At 37.0% G+C, this 27,427-nt stretch overlaps 1 long non-coding RNA gene across 1 annotated transcript in view; it reads right to left on the bottom strand.

Moving 5' to 3' along the window:
* Window positions 1–19,417: 19,417 nt before the first annotated feature.
* LOC106030380 (uncharacterized) overlaps window positions 19,418–27,427 on the bottom strand; it is a 63,063-nt gene continuing 55,053 nt past the window's right edge. Inside the window, exons 3-4 of the long non-coding RNA XR_010830519.1 lie at window positions 24,210–24,292; window positions 19,418–20,251 (exon numbers count right to left, since the gene is read on the bottom strand). This is a non-coding gene — a long non-coding RNA (uncharacterized lncRNA). The remainder of the gene's footprint in view (window positions 20,252–24,209; window positions 24,293–27,427) is intronic.

Raw genomic sequence — 27,427 nt, 5'->3', positions numbered from 1 at the left:
CCAACACCATACAAAGATAAGCAAAAGTAAGATGGCTCAGACATAGCCACCTGTCATATGAAAAGGTGTCGCTATAGTTAAGCCAAGTCAAAGCAAGTCTCCAGGCAGGTCAAGACAATTTCAGAGTAAGCCAGACAAGCCACAGTCCTAAGGCCTTGTAAACTAATTACAAAGCCTATGACATGTTACTAGCAATGGCAATACAGTATTACACGTCTGAAGGGCTACACTCCAGAGAGCTATCACAATAAAACTATGAAGAGAAAAAAGCATTTTCTAAGATTCTGAAGGTATTAATATGTATTGAGGTCTTAATATTAAATAACTTAGAGCTCTTTATATAAAATGAGCAAATGAGAGGTTTCCACTCCATTACCAGCCACTCCCCTTGACTTAGCCACTCTCACATACGTGACTGTAAAATGGACATAACTGGTTCTGCTTTTAGCTGCTTTGCCCAAACAAGAGATTTCTTGCCTAGACAGGCAATTTCTAAGACTAAATCTATTCAAGGTATTGATATGTGGGTTAAAAGAATAGCTTCTCAGAGACACTAGTCTGAACTGGAACAGTATATACATTACCTCATGATCAGAACCTGTGGCCCTTATGGTGATTAACTTTCTCATGGCTGTTCTTTGTCCATACTGAACAAAAGGTATTTTTCACATTGTTTCACCAAGGCAAAATCATGTGAAAGGGAGCAAAACAAACACACCAGAGCTGTCCAAGTGAAACATTGGTCTTTGTGCCTTTAAAATTATTTGTTATATGGTAGATATTTGTCAGTTTAGTATATATGAAGAGTCATTAGACTACAAACCCCAAGAAAGTATAAAAAGAAGCATACATAGTTCTCCAAAAATAAACACTTTTTTTTTTTTTTTTTTTGATCCAGGGGAGCTTTACCTACATTTTGTTGGCATTTTACTGATTGTTCAGGCATTTATACAAACCAATAAACTGAAAAGGCGTTTTATCTCATTAATAAGAGAAGATACAAATGGAGAAAAAAAGGTTTTATTACCAAATGAATAGCACAGCAGGGTACAATTTTATAAATAGAACATTTCATTTTACCACATAGGCCTTCCTAGTGCAGTCCACATCTCCTGAGTAATTTAATGAACTGTGATGGTTGAACCAGTGCCAGTTTTAATACTTAACATTTTAATCAGCTAGCAAAATAAGTTATAACTGAGCAACACTTGAATAGCACTTGAATGCATAAAGGAATATGTTGCTGAGAATGATGCTAGTGACTCTGGATGAATAAGAGAAATTGCTGTCTCTGCTGGGCTTAACTAGTGGGGCATTTGGGGTCGTTATTTCTTATGTCAGTCACTTTAATTTTATTCTTTATAATATAATCAGGTTTACTTTTCTTTATCTGGTTCTCCTCTATTTGTATTGTCCTCCCATGAATTTCTTAGCAAATACTGCCTGTATTACTGGCATGTAATTTAGGTCTGCATTGTAAACAACATATTCATACACATGTATGAATGTATGTGTAAGAATGTATCATACACATACATCCATCAGTGTGCATTCTCAAAACACTATTTGAATCCAGGGTTCTAACTGCTGCAACAGCGGAAGGAAAAAACACAGTCAAGAGAAAGGTAGGAGACATTCTTTTGAAGCAATGTTTTTTTCTCTTATGTTTTGCTCATACTCTTAAACTTTGATATAATTTGAGCCCACAGTGTCCTCCATTCTTTCTGGGGTAGGTTGGTGAAAGGTGGTTTCATTGTTCTCTTATGGACATCTGTAGTTCCCATAGTGAACCACACTGCTAGACGTAGATATTGCAAAGAAGGGGATTGAGGCATGTCTGAAGTATGATAAAGCTCTTTTTAGTTATAAGAAGTGGAAAGAGCAGCAGAACTAAGATGCCAAAAGCCAGTGGGCTTCCAGAAAATGGAACAATAGATTTTGGCTTTCTGCTCTCAAACATTCATTTAGTCTGATGGTGGAAATTGCCATCAAAGTAGCCTAGAGCTGTTAAATTTGGCATAATGGTTTTACAGAAGACTGTTCTACTTTTCATCCTGCTTGTTTTAGAGAGCAATATGAAAGAGAAAAGCAAAGAAAAAAAAAAAAAAAAAAGAAGAAATAAAGGAAAGAACTCTCTAAGAATAAGGTGTCTGTCTTTCCAAGTAGGAAATGAGCAGAACCCGTTTGTACAGTGATTTTCTATTTTATGTCATAGTCACTCCAAGAAAAGGGAGGGGTAAGGAAGAAAGGCGGAAGAGGAAGTTTTCATTCAAATTAAACTGAAGGGACTATAATAAATTCATCCCTTATATTTGTAATGGGAAACTGATCGGCCTACATTTGTTAATTAACAAATCCTATAGCACTAGGATTCTATAATACTGTTTCCCATAATGGAAAGAATGAATAGTTGTCAGATATTCCTGCACTTGCTGTTAATTTCAATTCTAAATATTTGTGTTGCTCAACCAATAATTTCTGAGGTTTATTTCATAACTACTTTCAATAATTATTTATGATACATTGCAAAATTGATGGAATTTTATGTTTGGACATCTGTCTGTCACCTGAAATAGTAAGTTCCGTATATATTTACCTTGCAAAAGGTTACACAATGTTATTAACTCATTTCAGAGATCTATAAAAAACTAAAAATGTTAGAAATGTATGTAATTCTCACACTATGGCTTGCACAGCCTTTTTGTGGTAATAGTGAAACCTTCACACACATGGTAATTGTACTGTAACCATAAACCATTGCATATTTATTCTGAATTTTCCCCTCTACTGCTTCCTCCAATCCTGTTATTTGTCATTTTATTTAATTTCTTTTTTTGATACAATGCCTATTGTTCTAATGGAAGGATTCTAATAGCCTTGAATGGGTGTTGGATTGCACTGTGAGCCTTTGTGTCTGAAGAAAAATACATGACAAGTTAATCTGTGAATCAATTTCTAAAGGAAAAAAAAATAATTTTAAAAAATTGACTTTAAGTAGTACTTCTTGTTATAGATACATAAACAATCATATTATCTTTACTCAATTGCTAATCTGTGATTTAGTCAAAGAAGAAGTCTATTTTTTGAGAATTTGTTCATTGATTTTCGATATAATTTCAATCTTTTTTTTTTCTTTTATTTGTGGGTCAATACTTTTAAGTGTGTATGTAAATAAGAGGATTCTACTGTTAATTCAAACTAAAATGTTTACCTTAAAATTAGTCCTAATTTCTTCAAGATGTTTTACTGTAAATAGGCAAGCTATTGTGACGAGACCATTTCTTCTCACAGTTTGATTATGTCTGATACTAGAAGGGACTATTAGCTCAAGTTTATTGTAAGCTATTAAACTTCACACAGTTACTGCCTAACTGCATCCAATTGCTTCTGCTTACCTAATGCAAATCTTATGTTTAGCTACAGCTTATCTCTTGGAAAACTTCATTCTGACAGTGAGAGGGCCCAATATTTTGGCAAGTTCTCCACATTTTCAGTCTCTGATAAAAAATGTACCCACATTTTTATTTTTATTTAATGAACTTCCCATTGTTAGATTTTTCTGCCTTTCTCAAAAAAAAAAAAAAAAAATTCTGCACACATCTAACTTCATCTCTGATGAACTTGAATGCATACCAGAAATAAATGCACAGTTAAATCCAGCAATAAAATCACTCCTGTGATTTTCTTGCTTACCCATTCAAAGAAGTTTTAAGTATATTGCAAATATCATGGAACCACAGGATCACAGAATGGGGCCACCTAGAGCCACTTGCATGGAACAATGACCAGATGGTTTTTGAAGATCTCCAGAAATGGAGGGAGACTCCACTACCTCTCTGGGCAACCTATTCCAGTGCTCCATAACCCTCACAGTAAATTGTTTCCTGACGTTCAGATGGAACCTCCTGTGTTTCAGTTTGTGCCCGTTGCCTCTTGTCCTGAGAACTACTGAAAAGAGCCTGGCTCCATCCTCTTTGCACCCTCTCTGCATGTATTTAAATAAAATTAGGAGATCTCCCCTGAGCCTTCTCTTCTCTAGGCTACACTGTCCCAGTTCTCTCTGCCTGTTCTCATAGGAGAGAGGCTTCAGTCCCTTAGCCTTTAAGGCCCTTTGTTGGACTCTGTCCTGTAGCTCCAAGTCTCTCTTGCACTGAAAGTCACAGAATAGAACATATTACTCCAGGTGCGGCCTCACCAACACTGAACAGAGGGGAAGGATCACTCACCTCAGCCTGCTGGCAATACTTTCCCCAATGCAGCCCAGGATACTATTAGCCTTCCTTACTCAAGTGCACATAGCTGGCTCATGTTCCACTTGGTGTCCACCAGGACCCCCAGGTCCTTTTCTGCAGAGCTGCTTTCCAGCTGCGAGAGCCCCAGCATGTACTGGTGCCTGGGGTTGTTCCACCCCATGTGCAGGAGCTGGCACTTCTCAATGAAGTTATTGAAGTAACTTACAAAGTTCAGTATACAGTCAATTTTTAATTTTCATCAAAGGGTGAAATCATATTTGCTTCACAGCTTTTATTTTCTGCAAAGCCTTACTGACTGACTTTAGTAGGATGTCTGCTTCCTAGCTCCTTGTGAATCCATTTCCACATTTAGCTTATTTTCCTTTTGGTTTTAAACTATTATCTAGAATACTGGCCTGTATTCCACTGATCATGTGGCTTGTTCCTTCTCAGTGCTTATTCAAACATTCCAATTTACAGTATTTTAGATGTATTTTATGACATGTTTAAAAATGTATTAAAAACTAACCTTAACAGCCAGATGTCTGTGGAAGATAGGTGTAAATTATCAGGACCAGCCAATGATAACACTATTGCTGTCAACAATATTTCCCCAAGTTACCCTGGAAGTACAAAATCATGTCTTAGACATAACTAGCAAGCTGACAAATATTATGTAATTGCTTGCTTGAGGTTCTCATTCTTTTTTAATGTTATCACTGCTGCTGTATTTTTATATTGTATTGTAAATATTTTTTTGTTGGAAACACATTTTCTTCAGAGAGTGCCTAAGTTGAAGCTTAATTGGAGAGCACATATTTTTACATAATATAAGTAATAAATAATCACACACACACACACACAAAAACAAACAAACAAACAAAAACAGTTTCAAAAGAGGGGCTTTGTCAATGTGATTATTGTAGGCATCTGTTTTCCCCAAAATTTTCTTTGGTTTCGTTTTCACAGATGATATATAACTGGGAGTGGCTGATACATAAGTGGCTGATATGACAGAGGGTCATGCTGCAATCCAGAGGGACCTGGCCAGGCTGGAGAAATGGTCTGGCAGGAACCTCATGAAGTTCAACAATGACAAGTGCAAAGTTCTGTACCCAGGAGAAATAAACCTGTGGAGATTTGGGTTAAAACCCATATGGGTTAAAAACCAGTAGATCCATTGAAGCTATTCAAAAGCTGTCTACACATGGATCTGGGCAAACAGCTGTAGGTGGCCCTGCTTCAGAAAGGAAGTTGGACTTGATGACCTCCAGACGTCCCTTCCAATCTCAGCCATTTTATGATTCTGTGATTCACTGATGCTGTTCCACATGACCACTCAGGCAAACATCTGCATATTGTTAGTTCATTTGTCACACATCTATTTAAGGGAATATAAAGCACTGTACAAATTAATGCCCCAAATATATTCCAAAAGGATACTACAATATTCTGAGAAATTACAGTTTTCAAGGGATATCTCCAAGGTAGCCTGAGATAGGTATCTCCCAATTGCCTATGTGGTATGAGCATTAAAAAAACCCAACACCACCACCAAAAACAACAGCAAATTTATGTGGAATCAATATGACAACACAATTCTTACTTCTGACCTAAAACATTCATTAGTTTAAAAAAATATTATCTTAGGGTAATCTTATTCAGAAGAAATAATATATTTCCCCCGAGCATTGTAGAAATGTATGTATTTATCATTTGCTGAAGAGTAAAAACATTGTGGCAAGGAATGTGATTTATCCTGAGACGGAAAGAATGGAAGACAGATCAACAGAGCGTATTGTGAAGATCCTCACAGATTCTTTGTCTGATATCATTTATAAACTGTTTACTAAAATATTAAACCTTTTTATCTTGGAAGATTAAAGACAGCCAAATTAGATTCTGGCACATAGACTTGTAGAAGAATTACATAGCTTTGTTATTGTAATGAGGTCAGAAATAACATTTCTTGGGTTTTGTAAATTGCTAATTTACTTCTTGATAGAAATTTACATTCAAGAACATTCTACAGTTCCATTTGTAGTTAAAAGAATTCAATATTTTATTCTCTTTATTTAAAATATTACTTGCAAAATCTTCAACTAGTTGGCTGTCTTACAAATAACAGCCTTTACCAGGGTTTCCTGCCAGCTGTAAAGTTTTGGTGAGGAATTAGTAATTTAGTAATTTAGCAATCAGTAATTTAGAAATGAAGCACCACAAGGTTGCTATGAGAACTTACCATTAAGCCTAATTTTGAAAGCTTTTTTGACAATAAAACTGACCAAATAAATTTGCTAGACAAGTAAAATATAAGCCATTCATTCAAATGTGATCTCTGCATCCATCATTTACTTTATGATACATCTAATATGTGTACTTTGACATTAAAAAAATTGTTTTGGAAAGAAACATTTCCACTTGTCCCATCTGTAGTATAGTCATGCAAAAATAATTCTATCTATACTGGAACATTAGGGGAAAGACAAATAAATGAGGTGTTTCCTGCAAATTCTACTCTGCAAAAACATCATAATCATGAAGTGATAAGACTACCACTCTGCTTCCTAGCCTTTGTGGTCAATCTGAGGCTTTGTTCTAGGACGACAATTTTTGGAGAGGGATCTGTGTGGGTGTATGTGTTTGTAAGTGTAAAGGAATTACACAAATTTCATACAACTGTCCATATATTAGTACTCCTGAAATCTTCTCACAAAAGTTTCAGAAAAATTGTGAATTAGCTTGCCTTACGAAGAGCTTCTAATCTGTATGATAGTGCCAGAGAGGGAAACCATATGACCATATGCTCATTCTATGCACAGATCACCAAGGAACAATTGGGACTTCTAATTCTTAGACCTTTACCCACACACACACAAAATTACACGACAGTAAAAAAAGAAATTAAAAATAAATAGATAAATAAATAAATAAAATGAGTATGAAACATTGGAGAGGAAAGACACAGCAAGAAATGTATCATTATTATTTGATTCTTCTGAGATTTTTTTTTTCAAATTAGTATAGAAATGAAAGATACTTGCTTTCATTTTGTTGTGGCTCGAGCTTAGGAGAAAAATGAGCGTTTATAATCTTTGGAAAAGAGGGCGGGCCACTCAGGAGGACTATAAGGATGTTGCGAGGCTGTGCAGGGGCAAAATTAGAAAGGCCAAAGCTCATCTGGAGCTCAATCTGGCTACTGCCGTTAAAGATAACAAAAAATGTTTTTACAAATACATCAACACCAAAAGGAGGACTAAGGAGAATCTCCATCCTTTACTGGATGCGGGGGGAAACTTAGTTGCAAGAGATGAGGAAAAGGCTGAGGTGCTTAATGCTTTCTTTGCCTCAGTCTTTAGCGGCAAAACCAGTTGTTCTCTGGATACCCAGTACCCTGAGCTGGTGGAAGGGGATGGGGAGCAGGATGTGGCCCTCATAATCCACGAGGAAATGGTTGGCGACCTGCTACAGCACTTGGATGTACGCAAGTCGATGGGGCCGGATGGGATCCACCCAAGGGTACTGAGAGAACTGGTGGAGGAGCTGGCCAAGCTGCTTTGCATCATTTATTGGCAGTCCTGGCTATCAGGGGAGGTCCCAGTCAACTGGCGGCTAGCAAACATGACGCCCATCTACAAGAAGGGCCGGAGGGTAGACCCAGGGAACGATAGACGTGTTAGTTTGACCTCAGTGCCAGGGAAGCTCATGGAGCAGATTATCTTGAGGGTCATCACGCGGCACTTGCAGGGCAACCAGGTGATCAGGCCCGGTCAGCGCGGGTTTATGAAGGTCAGGTCCTGCTTGACGAACCTGATCTCCTTCTATGACCAAGTGACATGCTTGGTGGATGAGGGAAAGGCTGTGGATGTGGTCTACCTTGACTTCAGTAAGGCTTTTGACACCGTTTCCCACAACATTCTCCTCAAGAAACTGGCTGCTCGTGGCTTGGACTGGCGTACGATTCGTTGGGTTAAAAACTGGCTGGAGAGCTGGGCCCAGAGAGTTGTGGTGAATGGAGTCAAATCCAGTTGGAGGCTGGTGACTAGTGGAGTCCCCCAGGGCTCAGTACTGGGGCCAGTCCTCTTTAATATCTTTATCGATGATCTGGATGAGGAGATCGAGTACAACCTCAGTAAGTTTGCAGATGACACCAAGTTAGGTGCATGTGTCGATCTGCTCGAGGGTAGGAGGGCTCTGCAGGAGGATCTGGATAGGCTGGACCGATGGGCTGAGGTCAACTGCATGAAGTTCAACAAGGCCAAGTGCCGGGTCCTGCACCTGGGGCGCAACAACCCCAAGCAGAGCTACAGGCTGGGAGATGAGTGGTTGGAAAGCTGCCTGGCCGAGAAGGACCTGGGAGTACTGGCTGATAGTCGGCTGAATATGAGCCAGCAGTGTGCTCAGGTGGCCAAGAAGGCCAACAGCATCCTGTGTTGTCTAAGAAGCAGCGTGGCCAGCAGGTCTAGGGAAGTGATTGTCCCCCTGTACTTGGCTCTGGTGAGGCCGCACCTCGAGTACTGTGTTCAGTTTTGGGCCCCTTACTACAAGAAGGACATGGAGGTGCTCGAGAGAGTCCAGAGAAAGGCAACGAAGCTGGTGAGGGGTCTGGAGAACAAGTCTTATGAGGAGCGGCTGAGGGAGCTGGGCTTGTTCAGCCTGGAGAAGAGGAGGTTCAGGGGCGACCTTATCGCTCTCTATAGGTACCTTAAAGGAGGCTGTATCGAGGTAGGGGTTGGTCTATTCTCCCACATGCCTGGTGACAGGATGAGGGTGAATGGGCTAAAGTTGCACCAGGGGAGGTTTAGGTTGGATATTAGGAAGAACTTCTTTACTGAAATGGTTGTTAGGCATTGGAATGGGCTGCCCAGGGAAGTGGTTGAGTCACCATCCCTGGAGGTCTTTAAGAGACATTTAGATGTTGAACTTAGTGATATGGTTTAGTGGAGGACTTGTTAGTGTTAGGTCAGAGGTTGGACTAGGTGATCTTGGAGGTCTCTTCCAACCTAGATGATTCTGTGATTCTGTGATTCCTTCAGATACATCAAGAGAAAATAGGAACTTTTTTTGGCTACCTCCTTGCTTTAAAAACTCAGAGCTAGTAACTGTCATGAAAATATGAGCTAAAGTATTCAAAATACTCATCCACAGCTAGCAGATGTGACAAAATGCATTCTACCTTTTTCAACTGAAAGCTAAGTGAGATATTCTAGAACGTCTTTGATGACACAAAACACTTGAATTCAGGCAACTGTATCAGTCTTTTCAACTGCTAAATTCTGAGATTACTGAGAATAAGAATGATCAACAAATTACCATTGCTGTCTAAGTATATACTGAAGTCAGTACAGCCTTACTTGGTTGGTGGCAGTAAGAAAGGTATTACCAAAGATACAATAATACTTCAAGCAAATAAGATTCTCTATATGGCAAGGGATGGAGTCTCAACTTATATGGACATAGACCATTTGGTGATGGTTTTTGCCAAAAAAAAAAAAAAATAACGGGGAAATGAAGCATCAGACCCATAAGTCACAGGTGGAAATGCCACTTGAAACTATCAATTTTACTGCTAAGACAGGCTTACTCTCTAAATTATGTCTCCTGGGCAGAGATTCAGCTGTGTAAATACCTCTCAACATGCACTTAGCCTGCACTCAGGTATCTGAAACATTCAGGTGTATAGTCCCCCAGTGAGCTGGAAGGAGTCACAGAAGATCTGCAGAAAGAAAGACTGCTCTACTGGGCTGGTAGCTAGTGGTCAGGTGGTGTATGCATTTACACACCTAAATGCTTCCTTTCATGTTTTGCTTATTTTCATTTAAGCATTTCAGATGATGATTTGTTAGCTTGGACTGTCAGCTTGAACGTGTCAGAAAACATTCTATATTTAGAACATTTTCTGGATTTCAGTCTGATTCTACACACTCTGCCTTATTTTTCCTTTCCCATTTTCCTACCTCATATCTTTTCAGAAGAAGCTTGATCCTGCTATCCACATCTGACTGAGATGGATGCAAAGGACTATTAGTAGCTGAACGGCCCTGTCTATAACAGCACAGAGCTGGAAAAAGATTGCTTTTCCTTAGCTATGTCTGCCCTTGCAGCTTGCAAGGAGAATTTTTACTTCCTGTTTTCAGCATGTTTTCTGATTGTTATTTGTTATTTGTCTTGTATAGTCTGTGCCTCAGTTTCATTCAGATGAAATGTACTTTTTATGTACTTTTTTTTTTTTTTCCTTCAGGCATACTTCATCAAATCATCAAGGTCTCAATATTCTCTTTGAGTTCTTGGTTAGACAACATTGTGCCTAACCAAGTCATCTGGTGGGAACATGCCAGGATATTTTACTCAATGGTGAGGAAAGGTAATTTCACCTCTGTTTCCTCGAAGATTTCTAGTATGCTTTAGCACAGCTTTTCATTCTCTTGTTTCCTTTTGCTGTCTCCTTTACATCTTATTTTCATCTAATTCAGTGTTCAAACAAGATCTCACACAGATAACCTGAGCAACTATTTACTATAAATTCTACAGAAAACATACTTCATTTTTCACCTACTAACCAAAATGTTGTTCCTATAATGCTACCCTAGTAACACTATGTATATTGTCTCATAAAATGTCTTTACTGCCTGCCCATACAATGTGCTGGTTTTTGACAGTTACAAGAATTCTCTTGAGTTTCCGCACTTTGTTTTTTTGGGACCATGAAATGCACACGAGGAATGGGAGATGTAGCACTAAGAAAAATAAAAAAATAAAAATAACAATAAAGAAAAGGAACCTTAAGAAGGTAGTGTGGGGTTCAGGCAAAGCCAATACTTTTGATTTTGCTATTAAGGATTTTGACCAGAGTTCTAGAGTGACAATAGGGGAATTAACAGTTTCAGAATAACTCTGATACATTTGTATCTCCTAGTGCCAGTGGGTGAGACTAGACTCATCTAACCAGAAGGGAGAAATCCAGAAGAAATGTGGTATTTCCAGGAAAAGAAAAATAAACTTCATTTATTTCATATCTGATAAAGGCCCAGACAATTTCTGTAGGAAAAAAATAATGATAATTATATATCTATATAATAAGTATTATAGATTTTATTATTATTATTATTATTATTATTATTATTATATATATATATATCCCTTTTTACAGAATTGCACAATGACCCTGATATGAGAATCTGTGTAGGAGTGTATGGTCTGATATAGTTATCACATTCATTTCCACAGCATTGAATGCAAGAGATCAGGGACCAGTCCTTAAGCTAAATGACCTTGACTCGCTCCCACTTATGCTGTTTAAGAATAGCCACTCCCTGGAGCAAAATGGCAACAGCCTGTGGGCACTTGGCTTTCGTCTGGTGCTATATGGGGTTCCCTAAGGCATATTTGTTTGCTATGATTTTTCAGTTCAAAGCATTTAAAAGAACATGAAAAATTGTGTTGCAGGCCACCAGAGCTGTACTTCAGTACTACAGAGTTCTAGAGTGACATTAAGGGAATTACTAGCCCTTCTTTGTCAGGAAGCTAAGTGTAGTGATCTGAATGACAGCCAGGAAACAAGCTGACAATTAAGCACTGTGGATGGCCAAGGGTTCAGTGCTTGAGTTTGCTTCTTGACGAATGTTATTGTCAGTGTAGATGTACCCATCTAGCCCTATAAAAATCATCCATGTGGTGTGTGCCACCTAAACGGAACATATTTGCAGAGGGAGGTATTTCAATTTCTTACACTAAAACTGTTTTTATAAAGTCTGAACCTAGAAGAATGCTGTAACTTAATCTATACATACTATACCTGTAATTCTCTGACAGTTCTGTACCGATTGATGTACCTATCCAGCTTAATCATCTGGAATAGCTGGCACTAGGGTACATTTTCTTTCCATGTGATTTCTGAAATGAAGAAGCCTTTAGGCTATTATATAAGGCTATTATTTAGTAACTTGCTTTGAATTCTTTTGTTCTCCCCCCTTAACCAGGAGGACAATAGTGTTGGGAAATATTTTTAGGAATTTCATTTTTTTCTTCCGAATAGCAAGCATGTTTAAGGTGTCTACTATGACCACTTTTCACTGTTAGCCAGTCATCTGCCATCAACTTTCACACAAAAGGGTGGAGAAACTGGAAAACAGGCTTAAGAAGATTTTACTAAACAGACTTTTTATGAAAGGACATTTACCTGTTTCAAGCTGAAAGTAGTGAGGAAGCAATTCAGTTTTATTTAAAAAAGTAAAATGCTACTCTGTGATGGTGAGGATCTAATAAGCAGTGTTTTGAATTTACCATATATCAAAAGGAGAAAAAAATATATATAAATGACATTTTAAAATGTTAATAATTGTTAGACTGATTTTAAAAGTGTTAAATAACTCCTACAAGTGTGGTGTTCAATTCAGGCTTTGTAGAATTTTTGCTGCTTGTTTTTTGTTAAATATTAGGGGTGCGATCATATGATCAAATGCAGTTGTATTTCCGTGGCTTAACAAGATACTGCCTAGCAACTGAGACAGCTGACCACATTCCTGATCTTAATCAGTGCCAATTATAAGTCATATACATTGGCCTCTGTTGTAATTCATTATATAATGTAGGGGTGAAAGAACTTTTGAGATTTTAAATGTACTAGCAATGAAATGAAAAAATACACACTTTATCTTATAAAAGAGGCAGAGTCATTTACTTGGCTTAGCTGAGTACTTGGCTTAAAAATATACATTTTACATGTAATGATAGCTGTCCTAGATTTGTTAATTTAAACTGCTAAGAATATTTGACAATTATTTCTCTCAAAGCACAACATAGTGTGTTTTATTTTTAGATTAGGTTTCATTTGTGAAGGAGGGCCTAATTTTATAAAGGGTTAACTTATCACTCTATGAGTGATAAGTTATCACTCTATGAGTGATAAGTTATATTTTTAATTAGATTTTATTCCCATATAAATATAAGAAAGATTAGAGCATGGAAAAATATATATATACATATAAAAACTGTATGTGATTTTTCTATTGTTTTCCTTGAGGAAACAAATTAATATAATGTAATGAGTGATTCTGATTAAAATACTTCTCTCATATTTAAGCTTAAAAATTATTCTCTAGTATCATACACCAAAACTAAGGATTATCCTTAGTATGTATATGAAAGCATATCTTGACTATACTTCACGTTTAACTGAAACCAATGAAATCCCCTGCCTGAGCGCTTCAAACAGCTATTGAAAGAGATATAATTTTCTTCAGTAAGTGGTGAATAACTACAGGAATTTTAAAAGGCAATATCTAAGGCAAATATGTAGTTGTATATATTATTTATGAAAACATTTTATCTGACATTTAGCCATATGTTAGTACAATGATTGTAGAACATGGAAGGAATGTAATCACTTCTGGAGGTTTTTCTATAACTAACACTAAAACTTTCAACACAATTTCAAAGATCTTCACTTTGCAGAAAAGATTCTCAACTATTTTAATAATAATATAAAAAAAAAGGCTTTAGCCATAAAGATTTTACACCACTTATAGGATTATTATATCTGTGACTTACATGAAAAGCTTTACATAATATACATTTTATTTTTACCTTAAAGTTGCTATCAGGAGTATTTTCAGCATGCTGTAACACATTCAACCCAAAGCCAGAGGCAAGAAGAAGGAGGAGAGGCAACAGGGCATATGTGTTCTAAAGGAAATGTTATCAGTGTGAAAGGAAGCACTTATCAAACCAGCAGGCAAAGTCCTCATTGTACCTCCATTAGAGCTTCAGGATCTGATGCATGTACCTTCAAATTCTATTCATTTTTCTTTAAATGGTGCAAAATATATGCTCTATTTTGCATCAGTTGTATTAGGATTTCAGTTGTTGTTCTCTGTTTTATTTCTTTAATACAGGCTTTTAAATGTCATTTTCTTCACAATTCGAAATGTTCTTTCTGTGTTACTATTTTTTCTTTCTAAGGTCTTCTGACTCTACATGGGCAGCAAATACACCTCACTCTGTGCTTTGTCATTATGCTTGTTTTCCATACATTATTTCAAGCTACATTATTAACATTATTATGCACTTTGTATTAAAAAATTAAAATTTCACCTGTGTCAAAAACAAGTTTTCATAAATACAATTTGAGAGCAATTTCTGTGGCTTGTACATGATCTCCATCCACTGTTTTCTGTGGTGGTCCATCTACACTACACCTCTGCCTCTGGTGTTGACTGCCTTTAGGATCTTTAGGAGAATTTGTGTCAGTCTATGTCACCTCATTTCTGTCACTTTCTTTTGCAGTAATAGATTTGAAAGGGATTAATAAGTGCTAGAACTTGTGGCATCCAGACTGTCAATGCTTTAGCAAGTCTTCTAGGTTCAATTTGAAAGCCAGTATAAAGGCATTAAATATAAATTTTTAAAAGATTGCATGTTCAAAGAATTTAGTTACACATTTTAGCCAGCCAATAAAAGATTTCAAATGGTTTCACTGAAATTGTAAATTAATCACCTCTTCACATCCCCAGTAAATACCAGTTCCAATAAACTTAGCAGCACCCAGTTACCCTTTTCTACTACTGGTATCATTACTATCCACCTATATAATGAACTCTTGGATGAAAAAAATATAGGCAGCTTGGATGAACAAACCTGTTGAAGGTATTCCTGGAGAAATGTGACTTATTTAAAGCACAGTACATCAATACTTTTAAATTAAGCAGTCTTTCAGGTCATAAGTATTCTGATATTTGAAAATTACTCACTTGGTCAAATACACTTTCCTTCCAGTTCAAATAAGACAAAATTCTACTAACTCCAAAATTGCCAATGAGGTCCTCATGTCACTGAGGTCCTTTGTTAAAAGGGGTGAAATGGGGATTTCTTTTCCTACTATTAAATTTTTAATACAGCTTGTGAGTTCTGACATAAACTCACTCAATGTTAATGTTGATACTCCTGTAAGCTACTTTGTAGGGTCCTGCAACTAATAGTTAAGTTAAAATGTTCTTAAGTATGTTTGAAACTGTATCATTCTTCACACCCAGTAATTTTGTTCTCTGTTTTTACCTTGAAAACACAAAAAGATATGAAAGTGATGTTAATTGGGCACCCCACCTGTGCATTTCCCTTATGGGAATTCCTACAGCATGGGTCATCATTCATTCTTTCCTCACTCATGCTTCCTATTTACATAAGGGTACTGTCTTCCACCTCACAGACAGGAGCCATGAACCCAGACCATGCCAGGTGGTAGAATCCCTGGTGGCTTTTCAGATAATTCTTTGGAGATGTTTTTCCGTAGAAAATATCTAGTTCACTGGACATCCTTCAATTTAAAGCAGCACATATTCTATTTCCTGAGCTATGCTACCAGGTCCTGGCAATGCGGTAACAATTTTGCGTATAAAGGTGCTCTCAGTAGAACAAATCTGTATCTCCTACCAGATACACAGTGATCCAATGTCTCACCTGAGCTTCTCCAGCCAGATCCTCCTTACCCTATCAATCAACAAGTGATGTTGCTTTTGATCAGGGCACAGGCAAAATAATGCATTTTCTACCTTTGAGGCTATTTCTCTCATTTACTCAAATTATAGCTTCGTCATAAATCGCCCCAATTATAGGACCTACATTCTTTTCATTATTTAAAGCAGAGGTATTTTTGCTATAATGGCTTGCAACATAGATTTGTCTTTTTTTTCTTTTCAGTTTCTTGCTACTCCTTCTGTTTGCTGTTTCATTCTGTAGGACTTCTCCTGGAACCAATGTGGTGAAAAGTAGTATGTGCAATCCCACAGGGCATCTGAGATTCCAAAGAATTCCAGCTTTTTACTACGTCATAGGAAGCCAGTTTTATACTGGCAAAACCCCACATACTTTTCCACCTTTGGAAGCATAAAGACTTGCTTGAAAATCACAGTTTGGCCCCATCATCAAGACAAAGAGATGTTTACATCTGGCAATGGAGACATATTATTGTAATTACATCTAACATTTCTAGTACCTTTTAGTCTGTGAGTTGATCCCTACCACATCCTTATAAATCATGTAAATACCTCATTTGAAAAATGAACAACCTTAAGCACAAAGCTCTCAAATAATTTGTCCAAAGTCACACAAGCAAGTAAGTGACAGAGAATAAAACGTAGGAATATTGATTCTCAATTCTGTATTCTAGCCACTAAACTAATTCTTTCATTTTGATGCACCCAAACTCAAACACACTGAGACTGTTAACCTGATTAAGTTTGAAAAAATTCACTTTAGATCTATTTTCTTCTGTATGCTTAACTTTCCTCCTTCTATGTGCATACAAAACATTTGTTACATTGCTGTTTATTAGCAATGTATTTAAGACCTAATATACTATTTTTGCACAACAACGTTAACATTACATAAAAGAGTGGTTTGCCAGTAGACTCTTGTTGTGCAATACACAATACTTTAAGCCTGAAAGCAACAGTATGTTCAATTTTTTGAAGTAAATAAATTTCCAAAGCTATAGCATTTGAGGGGTATTTGTCTGCCACATAAACGATTTTTAACATTCCCATTGTATGCAGCATGGTGAAACATTCCATACTTCTCCCAGTAGTAACAGTGTATCAGCATGAACACTCAGATAGTTATTATTTTGAAGACATTCATTTTCTTCCTACACATTGGAAGCTTATGGTTATTGTATTTCCACCTTATCTTTAGCATAGCAGGCTTTAGTTTTACCAGTCATTACTGATGCTTGAGCCAAGAGTTTTTAGGACCAAAGTCATCAGAGTCAGAACATTTTGGAAGACTTTATCACAATCCAAGTTTGCTGGCATACCTAGATAGTGGAACTCATACAGTCTGACCCTTTCTCTCCTTAGAGAGCATCCATAACACAAAATGAATGGTTCACATTGTGCATGTCTGAGTTAGCAGTTTTGTATTTCCTACGGTATCTTACCCCTAGGAACGGAATATCTAGATGTTACATCAGCTACATCAGGACAAATTGGTTGCTCTGAAAAGCAATAGAGATTACAGAAGTAACTAAATCACACCTATTTGGGTGATTTTCAAATCATATCGTGAATGGCTCAGTGTTGTGTAGTTTTTCATTTATGAGAACAACTGCTGGCATAATAATAACTTAAATCTGTCACTTTCTTTTCACATTAAAAATCTTAAGAGTTTGCAGACTATAAAAACAATATATGAAATAGAGTAATGCTCTGAGAAGAAAAAATGTGCCTTTCATTATACAGCATTTCGTTTGCTTTCTATTTCTATTTCTATTTACTCTATTCCCACATGGCTGAAAGGCAGGGAATAGGAAGGTAATCATCTGCAAAACAAGAGATATTTTTAGGCAGATAATATTTTCTTTAACTTACATTCTACTGAGAATTTCATGTAAATGTTAACTAGTTTGTTCTTTGCTTATTTTTACTATAAAGCAGAAGCATACATTTTATACCTCAATTGCAGTTTTAATTATTTCCCTGTTTCTATTATCTTCTTTTTTCCAGGCATTTGTCTCTTATCACTCATGACCTCAGGAGAGTATTGTTCTTTCTTAACTCCAAGAGTATTATTATCACAGAAAACATGAAGGTGAGCATGGCTCCCATATCAAGAAAACTGTGATTTTTAAATTCTTAATTTAACACCTGTTTCACAGCTAAACCGTCTTTCAAGACCTGCAAAGCTTTGGCATTCCATATCAGCAGAACTCAAGAAGAAAAAGCTTTTTGTATTTGACCTGGGAGCACCAGGAGAAACCTGCTACATTTTCATTGGTCTCACAGCCATGCTGGTAAAGTGTTGTCTTTCTTCTCTCAGACAAATAGTATGGCCATTGATACATTTAGGGACAAACCTTGAGAAAGCAGGTGTTACAAGCATATATGCTGGCAGATTATGTTGTTTTCATTCCACTAACACTGCCAGCTGCAGTAAAATCCCACCAAAGAGAACCTGGGCATTTGCAGTGGTGCATAATTTAACCCTGCCATTGATTGCACTTTATATGAGTATACCCAACATGTGAGGTCTTTGAATAAAGGACTGTGAGATATGGACCAGTGTTAGAAACCAGAACTATTATCCCTGAAGCACTATAGAAAGATTTACCGGTCCTTTGCAAGATTCATAAACCTTCATTGCTCTTTAAACTCACTCGCCTTCCTTCCTAATGCAATTATGAGAGGATCTGTGGCTTTGTTTAGGGTTGTTATTTGCTCTTTGTTTCTGTAAAACTGCTATCAAATGCAGCCAGAAATAAAATATAAAATGTTTTGAATAAGATACGATTGTCTATCCTTCTATTATCATCCACTCAAGAGGAAACATCTATTTGTGTATGGATTACATTGCCTGTCATTTTCTTATTTCTCTCCAGGATGTGGAGAATGTTGAAACAAATGTATGAAACCCAGGGAATAAAGCGTGAAGGAAATGGAAGTAGCTGGAACATAAAAGGTACATTTTTCTCTACTATAGCCACAACTGCCAATTCATGCCCACATCTTCCTACTAAGCCTTACTAAGATAATATGCAGTTCTCTTGACTTAGGTTAGTTGCAGCAGGTGTCTGGTACTCAGAGTATCATCCCTCAGGGGTTTCAGTCAGATGAAAAAAGGTTTAAAGCTTCCAGGACTGTTTTATGGGAGAGGTCAAGAGTAAATGCTCGCACTAGTCTCTTTTGACCATAAAATCTATGAAGCTTTGAAACTGTTCCTTGACATCTCCCAGCAACTCTCCATTTTCCCAGGGTATCATCCACAGCATAGGGAGCGATATAATATTGTGATCTCCTTGTGGAACATCATAGTCTAATGATCAAAGGAGGGTAAAATTGAAGGAAAATGTTAGAAACCTGATGAAGAGTGTGAAAATGAGTTAAGATGTATAAAGTATTTAAAAGATTTCAGTGCACTAGCCTTCTTGTCTCTTCTTTTTTTTTTTTACTTTGTTGGAAATCTATATTTCTGTGTTCTGCCACAGGGAGTCGTTGGGGCATCACTAGTTATTCTCTGCCTTCTTACCTCCTTAATGATATATGGAATGGTTTTCACTCAGCATTCCTCTTTGAAGGTCTATCTACAGAGTTGCTGACATATTCGACAGGTAAATAACCAAATTTCAACTAATCCTGCCAAAATAAGCATTGGATGAGCAACAGGGCTGATCAAAGCAGACAAAAAAACAAACAAACAAACAAACAAAAAAAAAAACCTTCAGATTATTTATTTATAAAAGAGACCTCAAAAATAACAATACAGAAAAAAGGGCAAAAACATAATTGTAAAATTGCTATTATATCCTATATAAATTCCCTCCTTATCTATGAAATATTTAAATAAGACTCAAAGCCTACAGTCTGTTTGGATTTCTACCATTCTGTGAGACTCAAATGGAATGAATAAAGATTTAAAACTCCAAGTAAACTAAAACCTAAAGTTCCATTTCATGATGACCATGACACTTCCAAGTTACTTAGGGTCTTAACAGAGGTGAGTATTTAATGCCACATTTTGCAGAACAAGAAGGTAGAAGAGAATCCATGTGATACAGTGAATACATAATTTAACAAGAATCTTAACATAGCATTACTAATAGCTTTTATTAACATTCTCCATACCCCTGTTTACTTTCTACCTATATATTCTCCTTCACTATTTCACTATTGATGATGACATTCTTACAACCTACTACCCTGGCTTTGTCCTTACCTTCTTGGAGTGTGGGGGAGGGTTATATCTAGTTATCAATTTAGTCATTTGCCAGTTAGATGCCAGAATATATAACACCACCGGTGTCAGAGTGGTGTCCAAACACAAGAAATAGATATACCGGTTCTTTATCCAGTGCATTCCTTGTCCTTTGACCCTGGGAAAGTGGAAGGTTCCTGGAGCAGAGAGAGGCCACAGAGAAGGCACCCTACTCTCCTCTGGCATGAGGTCCTCTTGGTGACAGGAGAAAGAAGCTGGTCTTTGGCTTCCCCTTCTTGCTGCAAGGGTTCTTTATGCACATCATGTACCAGCTGATCCTGGATTAAAAAAAAAAAAAAATCTGGGAAAATGAATCATAGCAAAAAAACATACAGGAAAATTGCCAGTCAGATAACAAGGACTGTAGTCTTCAGTAGCTGAGAAGAGTGAAAGAAAGGATGTAGCATAGTGGTCTCCCACTTTATTCTCCTGAAGAAGCTGGAGGCCCATGGCTTGGACAGGTACGCTCTTTGCTGGGTTAAAAACTGCCTGGACGGCCAGGCCCAGAGAGTGGTCGTGAATGGAGTGAAATCCAGCTGGCGACTGGCCACCAGTGGTGTTCCCCAGTGGTCAGTGTTGGGACCTATCCTCTTTAATATCTTTATTGATGATTTGAATGAGGGAATTGAGTGCACCCTCAGTAGGTTTGCAGACAACACCAAGTTGGGGGGAAGTGTCGATCTGTAGGAGGGTAAAGCCCTGCTAAGGGACCTGGACAGGTTGGATCAATGGGCAGAGGCCAATGGGATGAGGTTCAACATGGCTAAGTGCCAGGTCCTGCACTTTGGCCACAACAACCCCATGTGATGCTACAGGCTTGGGGTGGAGTGGCTGGAAAGCTGTGAAGAGGAAAAGGATCTGGGGGTGTTGGTCGATGCTCGCCTGAACATGAGCCGGCAGTGTGCCCAGGTGGCCAAGAAGGCCAATGGCATCCTGGCTTGTATCAGGAATAGTGCAGCGAGCAGGACCAGAGAGGTGATCGTCCCCCTGCACTCTGATCTGGTGAGGCCACACCTCGTGCACTGTGTTCGGTTTTGGGCCCCTCACTACAAGAAAGATGTCGAGGCCCTGGAATGTGTCCAGAGAAGGGCTACAAAGTTGGTGAGGGGTCTGGACCCCTCACCATGAACCTCATGAACCTCATGAACTTCAACAAAGTATTTTATAGAAAAAAAGTCTATAAGAAAATGCTATTTCTTTGAAAATAATTTCTATAGAAAACTTAATCAATTTAAATAGGTCCCTATAAACAATTTTCTATGGGGAATTTTCTAAGAGAACTTCCCTTTTTCCTTGTTATTACGTTACTACAAAAATACAGATTTATTTATTTATTTATTTATTTAACTTGGCTATATGACATTTTCTTATTATAGTATCCTTAACAAGGACATTTTATGTAAAAAGGGAATGATGAAGTTAAACTGGAGCATTAAGTCAATTTGAAGTATTCTGGGCAGTAGCCCTTTGAAAAACAATTCATCATAAAAGGAGACTGCTGCTAAGATACTATGGACACTGTCATGATAATGTGTGCTTTTGTGTGCATAAATGTGTGTTTTATATTTTAACAAATTGTTGGTTTATGAACATAACAGATTATGAACACTGCTATTAAAGTTAACTGGTATATTAAAGACTGAGTGGAACATCCAATTTCACATTGAAAAGACAACATGAAGTTAGTCATAGAATCATAGAATATCCCGAGTTGGAAGGGACCCATAAGGATCATCAAGTCCAACTCCTGGCACCACACAGGTCTACCCAAAAGTTTAGACCATGTGACTAAGTGCACAGTCCAATCGCTTCTTAAATTGAGACAGGCTTGGTGCAGTGACTACTTCACTGGGGAGCCTGTTCCAGTGTGCGACCACCCTCTCGGTGAAGAACCTCTTCCTGATGTCCAGCCTAAACTTCCTCTGCCTCAGTTTAACACCGTTCCCGTGGGTCCTATCACTGGTGATAACGGAGAATAGGCCACCTGCCTCTCCACTCCCCCTCGCAAGGAAGTTGTAGACTGCGATGAGGTCCCCCCTCAGCCTCCTCTTCTCCAGGCTGAACAGGCCCAGTGACCTCAGCCACTCCTCATATGTCTTCCCCTCTAGGCCCTTCACCATCTTCGTCGCCCTCCTCTGGACACTCTCCAACAGTTTCACGTCCTTTTTGTACTGTGGTACCCAGAACTGCACACAGTACTCGAGGTGAGGCCGCACCAGCACAGAGTAGAGCGGGAGTCTCTACTCTAGAGATCTCTATTAGAGCGGGAGACCCTAGTCTTCAAAGTAAAACCCATTAAAGAGTGTCATGAAAAAAATGGCCACAAAGCTTGCTAGCTATTTGAATAGAAGAGCACAGGCACACAGTTCTGAAGTGAATTGAGAAGACAAGCCAGAGAGACTAAAGAAAAAGAATGAGCAGATGTTGCAGTGCAGATGAGGGAGGTATGTAGCCATTTAATTCTACTGGAGTAACAGGCAAAAAAAAAAAAAAAAAAAAGTGTCCATAAATGGGTGCTGAATTAGTTTTCTGATTTGGAATAGCTAGCTAGTTGAAATAGTAAAAATAAAACATCGAAAGAGTATAAGAATTATAGAATCATTAAGGTTTGAAAATACCTCCAAGATCATCTAGTCCAACCATCAAAATATACAGACCTGAAGTCCAATTAGGTTTATGGGCACAATTATGACCCTGTTAAATCATCAGTAAAGCTCTCCTCAACTAGAAGAGACCCTTTGATGGTCTTCTATGCATTTTTCTGTCAAAGAAAATGTTCAAGGTTCTCAAGGTTATTCAGGTATCTATGCTATCAATTTCAGTGCAGTTTTACCTTGGAGAGTCTGGGCCTACTGTCAAAGCAGAATACTTCACAAAGGAAATCAGCTTGCATGACAAATTTCCTACTCTGCCTGAGGAGGAGTGCAAAGGTATTCTCTCCTAATTAAAATATGAATGCTGTCATCTGATTAACATCCTTGTGAGAAATAACAAGCTCCCTAATTAAATGTGCGATTTCTTGACATTTAAACAGGTCAATTTTTTTTCAATGTGTCTGATCATTTATTTGAGGTGCTTCTTCCAGGCATGTTTATTATACTAACCATAATTAATAACCACCACAACAGACCCTTCTAAAACCCAAAGGTGAATAATGTAGTTTTGTCCTTTTATTCAACTGAAATTATTTTAAAACAGGCAATAACTATAATTAAATGTAAGATAGAGGTTTTATTCTTATTAAGCCCTAACCAGCTTTCCAAGCTTCCTGTATCTGTCTTCTGACATATATCTTTCATAAAGTTACCTCTTTATTCTTCTTGGTTTTAATGAATAAAATGTTATTGCATAAAGCTCCAAAATGGCAGATCATTCAGGCTTTACTTTACCATTATTACTTGAAAAGGGTGCTTATGCAGATAGGCTGTAAACTGTGATACTGGTAGACATGAAGACGTGTGGGCACAGACTTTAAGAGCTTACATGGTTCCCACAATGGTAATAGCTGAAGACAGATCCTGATTTTTAACACAGTAGTGAGAATTTCATATATGTAGCTTTCAACAAGTCTGCCCCAAATTAATCTTTCTTTTTCACAGAATTAATAAAAAAAAAATAAAATCCTATACTCCAAGTGAGACTGAAGCATACGAGTTTCAAAATATTCTATGAATTAAGAGTTCTTGTAAAAAAAAAAAAAATCTTTTCCAGAAAGAGCAATCACAGTCCTTTAGAATTTGCCAAGTTATCCATCAATTCTAAACTCCCAATTTCTTAATAGTTATCAAGAAGCATGAGAAAATTTTATGATTTACAGGCTTAAATTTTTTGATCTAGGGAATGACCTTTCTCACCAGGTCTCTAGAGACAATCTGGCATTTATTACCATCTGCTTTGTTAGTCTACAATATAAAGCTAATTTAAGTGATCTCTCTGTTAAAAAAAAAAAAAAAAAAGTTGCATGCTGCTTTATTGCTTTTGTGTGGCTTGGGTTGTTTTGTTTTTAGTTGTTGTTTGTTTCTTTGTCTTGCTTTATTTTGTTTTTCCCCAGTGAGATGTCTGCCAGGGGGTTGACCTGTTAGCTTTATATTTATTGTGAGATTTTCTTTGAGGTTACAATACTATTTTTGTTCCCGTACTGCAGGGACACAGAATAGGCAACATGTCTATTAGGTGGCTACACAGTTCTCAGACAAGCATAGTAATTGCAATCAGCGATTGTTTGCATACACATACCAGGTTACGAACTGCAGCAGTGAGAAACAGGTATATTACCAGTGTTTGGCAGAGAGCTGGGGCAATAACCTCTTAAATGGAACCTGTAAGAAATAGCAAAAATATGTCAGAGCTCTCCGAATTTATAATTTTCTATGTCTAAGGTCAATAGTTGACTACTATAATGCAGAAAAAATTGCTGAGAATCAAAATTATGTTTTTTCTTAATTTTTAAATCCTTATTTTTTCCATGTGATAATAGACTGAGCACTTTGCCATTTCTTATGTGTCTCAGGAGTAATCACAGCAACAACAGCATTTAGAAGGTATCTCACCTCTTTTGACAGTGTCAGTGACTTAGCTGCTACAGCAGAAGTAGTATTCCAGGTTCAAATAAAAAATAAAATTTCTAGCTTATGGAAGACTATTCTTTTGGGAAATAATATTATTTTTACCAGAACACAAAAGGGGAGGCAAACAGATATTATGATGAAAAATTCTCCAAAATAATATTTTGAAAGAAAACTCCTTGCATAGTAGAAAATTATTATGTTTGGGTTTAATTTAGAAATTTACTCATAATGTATTATAACTAGTAATGCTACTGTCTTTCCTAATCACACAAGAAGTAGTCAGAAAATTTAAATTAATGCTATCTGTCTTAAACTGTCTAAAAACCATGCATCTTGCTTTAAACTTTTAAAATTATCTTAAACATTTATGAATTGGAGAAGTCCTAATTAAATAGATATTCTCCATCGTCTCATGACTCCAGATAGAATTAATGGCAGCCTAAAACAGATGCCCAGACTGGGAAGAATGAACCCAACAGGTGAGTGGGCCTTGTCAGGTGCTGAATTGCACTTAAACCTCTATCAACTAGGAGCTATTTAAAATTCAAAATTCAGGCAGGGTCTCAAATAAATCTTACTCATAGAAGAAACATTAAACATCATCTTGAAGGACCCTAAGGCACCTCAGATGCCAAACTACCAAATAAAAAATGTATTAAAATTGGTAGAAGGAGCAACGAAAACTTAGTTTACTATGTCTCAATACTGTGTCCATATTAAATTTGCTTTATTTTTTTTCACTAAGATATCATACTGGAAAAATTCAAGATTTTGTAAAAATATATTTCTTCTTTGACACTATGTGTAGTTTCAAAATTCCCTGTTTTTTGACCTGTTTACTTTAGAATTAGGATTTATTCGTATCTAAGTTTTGATAGGGGTTCCATGTGTTCCTTATGTTATACACCAGAATACATGACAAGACAAGGAAATATGTTTTCTTACATCAAATTAATCTCTTTCAAAATCTGTAAAAGGTTAATTGTGCTTTTAATCTATGTATAACAAATTATTTTCCTTTATATCGAGGAAACTCTGTGTTGTACAAGGTTAAAAAAAATAAATTAAATACATAAATAAATAAATAATAAAATACAATTAAGATTTACAGATATCTGAATATTTTATTTTCTATTCTTCATCACTCATTTCCCTATTTAATTGCAGCTGCTAATGACAAACGTTACCATCGAATACTTATCTTCACTGTACTTCACTGTCCAAAGATTACCAGAAAAGGAAGAGTCAGAATCTGACCAAAACATGTGAGCGATAAGCAGCTAAGAAAAAATAGTCTTAGAGAAGTTAATATGATATGGAGTGCATGGGAATGCATTCTTCCAGGACTTTGTCAGCAACAGTGCTCCTGTAGAGCATAGTCGGTCTGACAGGTAATGAAGAGAAATGTGGTCTTTAAGATAACAAGGACTGAGCACATCAAATATTTGAAAAATAAATTGGATACAGAAGTGAATTAATTGCCATATATGTTGGTCATTTGTTAGAATATGCAAATGAGCTGTTTTAAAAATTAGGATGAAAAATTACTGTCAAAATTAGAGATAGATTTTATATACATGCATCCACGTACATTCATGTGTATATACATATATATGCATATGCATATTTTAAACAGAAATTCAAACTAGAATCAGATTCATAGCTACACGTCCAATTTCCTTTCTTATCTGAGAGGAAAAGAATGTGCCTGCAAAACAAATATGGGCTTTTTTCACTAAGGTGCATTTGTTGTTTGAAGTTGGTTAATTTGCAGTTGGTAAATATTTAAAATTTGGAAGGATGAATTTTTCAGAATTATACTTTGAGCCAAATGTTGTTAATAAATAATTGGCTTTTTAAAATTAAGATAAAAATATTCTTAACTACATGAACCATCTTCCTAAGTACATTGTTTTTAAGTTATGATTTTTTTGCAGTTCTGTAACTCTTTTTGCTTTCTCAGCTGATCAGCTAGTACATAGTAATGATGAAGTCACATTTCATTTACAACAGTCATACAAAGAATTACTGTCACCTTTGGAAAATGCTATGCTGTGTGGAAGTGCACACCCCGGGAGTCAAGCAACTGATAGTTGGTTAGCTGGCGCACACAAATACTTCTGGTAATTTAGCTGAAACTGTAAAATGATGAACTTACACTCATCTGTGCCAAGTCAAAAAAGTGATTCAAATATCACTTTTTGTGATATCACACATTTAAAAGTGATTTAAATCAGTTACACTCATTAGAATCCTAATATATATATATTATATATATACATTAAAAAAAAAAAAAAAGTGTTACTTGCTGGTTGGGTTGTTTGTACTGGAAAAAAATCACAATAAATGGAAAATGTAAATGAAAGTGTAGAGAGTTACAATGATTCCCATCTTCCACCCACAAAGGAATTGGGCACTACTGTGCCAGAGCTCAGATTAAACTACCAGATTTTGAGTTTTTTATGAGACTGAGCTATTTCCCCATTTATTTGTTATTGTCAGTATTTCAGCATTATTAGTATTCACATTCTCTGCTACAATTTTGTGAGCATGTTGGGAACATAGAACATGCTCACAAAAATACTGCACATCTGGGTGTTTCCTATGCATTTTAGCTTGGGGGATGGAGGGTTAGGAGGGGAGATTCCTTCCCTCAAAGGGTTACTGCATGAGTGCAGAGTACTTCTGCCAGTGTGCTGTGGTGCTGGGCTTGGTGCTAGCACTGCTGCTGCTGCTGTACTGATTGCAGTGCTAGCACAATTCAAAGATTTTACTTAGAGTTACAAAATATGGCAGGGGATGTACCACCACAAAACCCAAAGCAAAAGCTGTCCCTGCATGCAAGAGTCAGTTCTGTATGTGTGCATGCACACATAAGTATATGGA

The sequence above is a fragment of the Anser cygnoides genome, chromosome 3 (genome assembly GCF_040182565.1).
Source record: "Anser cygnoides isolate HZ-2024a breed goose chromosome 3, Taihu_goose_T2T_genome, whole genome shotgun sequence".
Taxonomy (NCBI): domain Eukaryota; kingdom Metazoa; phylum Chordata; class Aves; order Anseriformes; family Anatidae; genus Anser; species Anser cygnoides.
This window is presented reverse-complemented; position numbering and strand designations above follow the sequence as displayed.